Source organism: Pantherophis guttatus, chromosome 1, assembly GCF_059756535.1.
Source record: "Pantherophis guttatus breed Tessera chromosome 1, ASM5975653v1, whole genome shotgun sequence".
NCBI lineage: Eukaryota > Metazoa > Chordata > Lepidosauria > Squamata > Colubridae > Pantherophis > Pantherophis guttatus.
This window is the reverse complement of record NC_142063.1, coordinates 236,062,467-236,070,162: the sequence shown is the minus strand read 5'-3', so window position 1 is coordinate 236,070,162 and position 7,696 is coordinate 236,062,467. Positions and strand designations below refer to the sequence as shown.

Sequence of the window (7,696 nt, the reverse complement as noted above, 5' to 3'; positions counted from 1 at the left end):
TGTTTATAATGTATCTTCCTTGTCAATGCAAAGTTCCTCAAGGCAACAAACTGACAAAGCAATTCAGAAAACTCACGAAGCTATTCTATTTGTGATTCTTTCTCTGACTTTCTATTCAAGGAAAGTCAAGGAATCATGGTCAAGGAACAGTGTAACCAACATAATTGTTTATAAAAATGCTTATTTAGTTTTCTAGAACAATTGACCAAGGCCGGTTTCTGCAACTCTGATTCTAGTGTCCAGCACTGTTTTTGCACCTGCCTGAGTGTGTAAAGGACCCATAGAGGTGAAAGTTAATAGCAGCTTTTTAAAAAGAAGAAGAAGAAGGGAAGAATTAGCCAAATTTGTTTATGGTACAACCGATTCTGGCCTAGTTAAAAAGCTGCCACTTAATATGTTATGTGAATAAGGACAATCTTTATTATGATCTTTTCGTGCAGCTATTATAATCAGTCTGGTCTGATTCTTGAAATGTTGAGAGACATCACTCTGAAAATCTTGAAGATGCTGAAGACTGATTGCTTTCAACTTCACTTTTAATCTGTTCAAAAATGTACCAGCCTCTGCAGTTACTAAAGAAATGTGGTAAAGAAATATAAAGAGAAACCTTTTTTCCCCAGTACAAATTTCCAAATCACAGTAGAGAAAATATTATTAATTCTCCAGGCTGCTATGTTTTTGTTTTCAGTTAAAGCATTTCATCCATTTTTGTTTCCTGCTTTCCACTACAGATTTGTTTTCATGCTCAGCATATCTTATGCAACATCATCTTCCCATCTTATCATAAAAACAGGGGAGGCAAACTCTGTAAAAGTTGCAGGGAAAAAAAAGTGATAGATGTCCTGATGTTCTTTTAATCCAAACGGAAATGTCCCTAAATATGACACTTGCCATTTATAATATCATAGACAAAATAACTGTAACTGCAGTTTCAGCAAAGATTTATTGATATTCCATCTACGTTTTTTAAAATCAGTCCTTTCTGAGCTGTGGATATCTTTGGATATCTCTGGATTTCAGCAGGTCTTATACCAAGCCATTGGTCTTGCTATCTGCGGATGAATAATAGTAATAATAATAATAACTTTATTGTCATTGTACATATATACACAGTATACCCATACAACAAAATTCACTTAATACCCAAAGACCAGGTCCAACACACATAACAATCCCCAAACACACTCCCACCCACCACAATTCCCCACCCCTACACCACCCAAACATCCACACAACAGACCAAGTAATGCTGTCCAACAGCTCACTGATGGTGGCCCTTTAGTTCATTGTTGAGTGCAATTATAGCTCTGGGATAAAAAAAAAAAAAACGAAGAGACTAGATGTAACTTAAGTTCTGTGGACCTCATCTCAGATCTAAGGGTTTCCTAAGGGAGCATGTGTCAGACCTGCCCAATCCAATCCCTTAGGACAGAAAAGCCTTTGACTCCATTTGGTTAAAGCAAAGGATTCTTTTACCAAGAGTGTTGGTTGCAGTAAAGTCAAGCCAGCTCTGAAATTACCATGCTTGCAGATACAAAAATAAGGTATAGAATTTGCCCCCAGACCATCCGTCCCCCGGTGACCAGTCCATTTCCAACCAACTGGAACTCGCCAAGATGTTTTGACAACTCTGAGGTGTTTAGGGGGTAAACCCACATATTTCTCAGAGTTCTTGGCTGTGGGATGCTGATGCAAACAGGATCCAGTTGTTCTGGTCTTTATCACTTGTCATCCCCCCCCTCCTGATTTCCTATCGTGTACATACAAAGCTTTATTGCCCATTCATCCTCCCCCCCCCGCCCTTCTTCCCTATAGTGCTATCGTTCCTATCACATTTTAATTTTTTTCATTTGGCTTTGTTCAAATTCATAGTTTTTGTTTGATGGACAAACAAAATAAATGAAAATCATAGACCAACAATAGGAGAGTGCCTAGGTTGGAAAAGCTATATTATACCCATAATATAACTGTACAGGTAGTCCACAAATGACCACAATTGAGCCCAAAATTGCTATTGTTAAGTGAGACATTTGTTAAGTGAGTTTTGCCCCCATTTTACAACTTTCTTGCCACAGTTGTTAAGTGAATCTCTGCAGTTGATAAGTTAGTAACCCAGTTGTTAAGAGAATCTGGTTTTCCCATTGATTTTGTTCGTCAGAAGGTCCCAAAAGGGGATCACATGACCCTGGAACACTGCAACCTTCATAAATATGAACCAATTGCCAAGCATCTGAATTTTGATCACATGATCATGGGGATGCTGCAAAGGTCGTAACTATGAAAAACAGTCATAAGTCACATTTTTCAGTGCTGTTGTAACTTTGAGCAGTCACTAAACGAACGTTGTAAATCGAGGACTACCTGTATTTGGATTATTCTTGATTTTACATCTAGCCTCTCAGGATGAAATTCAAATAAGGTCATTTTCAATACACTTTTCTTCAATACTTGTTTCTGTTTAAAAAAAAGAAGAAGAATATGAGAACAAGAAAATATCCTTTAAACTGAAGAAGTTGTTGATCTAAAAAGTTGAAGAAATAGAGAACAATAAATACATGCTGCCCAGAGTCCCTTCCTTGTAAGATGGGAAGGTATATCAATTAGATAAATACCGTATTTTTCAGAGTATAAGACGCACCTTTTTCCCCCCTAAAAGGGGGTGAAAATTTAGATGCGTCTTATACACTGAATGTAGCCCCGCCCACCCACTGGCCCCCACCCTTTGGCCCCTGCCTCGCAGCAGTTACCTCCTTGCAAGCAAACAGCAAGAAAAAACAGTTCCTTTCAGCTTCAGCACAGCCTAATTAGCACAAGTTGATTGGATCGGCCTCCCAACTCTCAGCTGATTTCCTCTAAGCTGTTTTGCGCAGGGCTCTGCTGCTTGCTGCAAAGAGGTAAATTGTTGGAGCAGATTTTTTTTCCTTGTGCTAATCAAGCTATGCTGAAAATGAAAATGAAAGTAAAGCAGGTTGTTTGCTGCAAGGAGGCAAAATTGCTCAGAGGCAGAAGCAGAGGCAGAGGCAGATTTCTTTTTCTTCTTTTCCTCACCAAAAAAGATAGATGCGTCTTATACTCTGGTGCGTCTTATACTCCGAAAAATATGGTAGTTAAATAAATAATCTAAGACCTGTGTGAATCCAGCCTTCATAGAATTACCAGCTACTTACTACTAGTTGGAGAGCTGAAAGAGGACTATCATTAAATTTAAGTATTTGAGTTAAACTATTAACCTTCATTCATCCTCTCTACAAAATGATTCCACCCTAAAAACAGAAACCGATGAAAATGGTTGAACTTTCTACTTGATGTCCGGCCAATCACTACACGAGCTCTTCCAATCTGGGATCCTACATCTATATTGGATCCTATTGCAGAATCGTAGATTTGGAAGGGCCCTAAGAAGTCATTAGGCCCAGCCCTCTGCCCACTCTAGAATTCACCTCACCATCTCCGCTAGATGACTTTTATTTGAAAACTGCCTGTGAAGGGAAAGAAACCACTGCATGTGGTAATTTATGCCACTAAACCAGGGGTGTCAAACTCAATTTCGTTGAGACCCACAACAGGTTTGTGTTTGACCTTGAGGGGCCGGGGTGGGCATGGCCAGAGTGGGTGTGACCAGCTTGACGTCACTCATGTCGGGGGCACCTGTGGCGGCCGAAGTGCTCTGCCAGTGAAAATGGGCTCCTGAGCTCCATTTTTGGCTACAACTGTATCCTGCAACCCTCTGCCAGTGAAAATGGAACTCGGGAGGGCTGCATGCGGGCCTTGTAAGCTCCATTTTTGCTGGCAGAGGTACCGTGGGCCGGTCTTTTGCTGTTTCCAGGGCAGCCCCATCGGCCAGATCTAAGCACCCCGAGGGCTGAATCCGGCCACCAGGCCTTGAGTTTGATACCCTTGCACTAAACCCTTGAAGTTTTATCCCAATAATTTTAGTCTTATCCCCTGGAGAAAGTGAGAATAAATCTAAACCCTCTACAAGGCGACTGCCCTTCAGATATTTGAAGATAGCTCTCATGTCCCTTCTCAGCCCTTTCTGTAATCTGTCATCAGTAAGCAGCAATCTCTCTACTGGTGCTAGGAATGATAGGAAAATATAGTGGGGCTACAGCAAAGTATGCAGAGTTTCTTGAAGGAAGGACAGCATCAAAGGAGATAATAAAGGGATAACTCAACACATAAGCATGCATACAGCTAAGGAGAAAAAAAAGATAGATTGTTTGATAATAGAAGAGGATCAAAAGCAGAATCTCAAGCTACTCATAAATGCATATACCGGAAGGTAATGTCCAACATGCTTCTATGCAACATCTGTGGAAATTTGATGTTTAGAATTGGAATGGGAACTGCTGATGGACTGAGCCAAACCTGATAAAATAAGATATACATAATAAAAGTAAGGCAGGTGTTTACAGTCTCACTAAATAATTGAAGTTTTTAAACTCATCCTTTAGTTTTGATATACGGTCTGTTATATTATAATCTTGAAGCAGCTCATTTCATACAAAGTGCAGCGAGGTTCATTTTTGCTTTGTAATGTGCATACACAGAGACGGACTTTGATTTGTATGCCTGAGGGTGGATCAAAGAAGCACATAATTTCTATTAAAGTTCCCATTGTTAAGAACCACCGGTAAATTCCTCTCCCTCTCGTAACATGGCTATTTTCCAGTGCTGGAAAAACTGCAGCACTGTTTTTCTCTAACACACACAGGGAGAGTGGTAGGAAATAATGCTGAAAGAAAATTGTATTAAAGAAGGTTATTAAATCAAAGAAAACATTAAAAGGCAGCTGGTTAGTGCAACCATCACCATTTTAACCTCATAAGCTTTGCATTCTTTTCAGTGATAAAATTCTATATGTTCTTGTGCATGCATGCGTGCGTGTGTATACATGTATACATATTATTTTGTGCACAGGCGTAAAGACATGTCACAAACAACAGCTACACAAATAGAAAATGCTTGCAAAAATAGTCTAGTTTTCTTCATATTTAGTGAGAGGGGAGCTTGGATGTAGCAGAGGTGCAGCTTCCACATGTGACCCCAAAATGAATGCATGAGGACATCTTTTTAACCATTTGTCTTCTATAAACTGGAACAAGGAAAATAGTGTGAGCTTCGCATATTACTGTGGTATGAGCACAGAGCAAAGGAACTGTAGCAGTTTCCGTAGAACAAGCTTAAGGTCAATGCACGAAATTAGTCTGATATGAAACAGTCTTCGCTATACATTTCTTTAGTTTAGCAGTTGTGATGAAGGCTGTAAGGCACTAGGTTTTCCTCGATAGCTACTGTATGTTCTACTTCCGCACACAATGTATCATTGATATAATCCAAATTCATTGTGGCCTGATGTTTTTATTATCAGAGTATCGTTGTGTTCCGGAATGATATGAAGATATATGGAATAATTCAAATCAGTAAAAGCTGCTTCTTGTGGTAAATTTTATCTTTGGCAGCCCTTACTCATCTCCTGTCCTAAATTATTTTATTTTATATTTAATTTTATTTATTTAAATTTATATGTCTTCCATCTCACTGAAAAGGTGACTCCGGGTGGCTATACTTAAACTGCTCTTAAACTGCCACATGAACTAATTTTCTAAGGAGCTCTGGTAGCACAGCAGACTAAAGCACTGTTATTAACATCAGCTGCCTGCAATTACTGCAAGTTCAAATCTCACCAGGCTCAAGGTTGACTCAGACTTCCATCCTTTCTAAGGTAGGTGAAATGAGGACCCAGTTTGTGGGGGCAATAAGCTGACTTTGTATAAATATACAAAAGTATGAAGGCTATTGCTTAACGCATTGTAAGCCGCCCTGAGTCTTCGGAGAAGGGTGGCATATAAATCAAATTTTTTAAAAAAATCAAGTTAATTTTGAGCAAAAAAAAGGGGAGCTGATGTAGCTGCTGCATAAGGTTCAAACCAAAGACAACATATAGCTTTGGACTCTCATCACTTATGTAACTGACACAAATATTTCAAAGAAGTCCAATTCAGTTGCATAATATGCCTTGATTTCCAAAATAAGAACATCAGAAGTATGCTTTGGTCAAGCATGTTTAAGGATAGGCAAGTCACATCCCAATTTTGATGTCTGTGGAAAAAGATCCTGCATATGAAGGAAGAAATAAGAACTGCCAAAGTAGTTTTATGTCATACCTATAAGAGCCATTTCTTGGCCATATGACATTTTAAAGACGATGGGTTTCTTAGAACAATATGTAACAATCCTGGCAACAAGAACTGAAAGTTGCTAATTATGCACTCTCTTGCTTCACTTTTCCCCCCCAAATATACAAGTAACAGAGAAGGCAGGCTCCTATTGTGCAGCTCAATATTTTGAAAGTCTGTGACAAATATGAGAAATTGGATGTAACAGTGTGAAAAGTGGCATCAGCTTTAAAGAAGCCCATGCCTTTCTTTGTCAACTAAAAGAATCATATGTTTCAGTCCAACAGCCACTATCCACCATGTCTAGGATTGCCAAATGGGTTTTTTTCCCCCAACCCCCTTGGCATTGCCAACTCGTTTTCTGACAGATTTTCCTGCACCCGCAGCAGCAGGGCTATGAAATTGGCATGTAGTAGCTTTTCCCGTCATGATATCTGCATGCTGAGAAAAATTCTACATCACCTGAGATGCTGCTTGCCACTCAGCTGTTTAATAGCTCCCCAGAAAATGAGGCTTGCACAGATCCTTCGTCAAGTGAAGTGCCCCTCTGAATCTGCTTGTTTAAGGCCCGAAAGTGCTCTAGTTGCATGAAGGCGTGGCACTGACAGCTGTTTCTGTGATCCTCTTGGCATCTTCTATTCATGCATGCACGGAAGACATTTCTGCTGGGACAGCTGGTGAGGAAAACCTCCTGCCTAGGTCTCCCAATGGGATTGGTACAGAAAATGAATTCGCAGCTCTGCATTGATTCAGAACCCCAATATACTTGGTGTGTTCATAGTAGACTTTGTATATAATTCATCATAGAAACTGGAAACTTAAGGTGTCTTGCATTTGTGAACTCTATTCCTTATACTGCCGAATGGGTGTGTTTGTCCTTTCCTCAGGAATTCATGATATACCATATCTTTTTAAAACGGTCTTCCACCAAAAAGTAAGAAGCTCACATTTCCATGACTGTCTTTTTATGAACTTATTATTCTGTTAATAGCTTCCTGTTCTTGATGTGTCACTCACAAGTAGATAATAGAATTTGTTAATGTTCTTTTTCTCCCAGGTTGACTTTTGCCTTGTTTGCAGCTTGTTACTTGAACTCCAGCAGAATGTAGAAACAAGAGGTTTCCCATAATCAGCCCAATAATCCTACTTCAAACCAAGAAACACGATTGCAGATGACAACTCATTATCCGGAAGCCGGGATAGGCTTGTCTTCTCTCTATTAGCTGTTCACCACCTACTGTATATTTTTCTTTCCTTGTCTCCTACCCCTACCTTTTCATTCCTGATCAAAGCCCTGATGCCGAAGTTCTCTTTTGTTTGTGAAATCAAGTAAGTTGCACAGCTCTAATTGAGGGTAGGCTCCCTGTCATTTATGCCAACAGTTCAGAAATCTCTATAACGTAGCTGCAGAAATGTCTAAAGCTTCCCGAATGACATCTCTCAAGATGGCAGCAAGGAAAGAGAGTATACTTTGGCTGGATCTGCCTGTCTCATGCACAAATGATTAAATCCGGGAT

At 39.7% G+C, this 7,696-nt stretch overlaps 1 long non-coding RNA gene across 1 annotated transcript; it reads right to left on the bottom strand.

The window, feature by feature from the left end:
• Positions 1–924: 924 nt before the first annotated feature.
• Positions 925–6,725, bottom strand: LOC117660894 (uncharacterized). The gene is made up of 4 exons (XR_004589831.2): positions 6,642–6,725; positions 4,277–4,368; positions 2,362–2,454; positions 925–1,052 (listed from the first exon to the last, which is right to left on the bottom strand). It is a non-coding gene; the product is annotated as an uncharacterized LOC117660894 (long non-coding RNA).
• Positions 6,726–7,696: the final 971 nt, after the last annotated feature.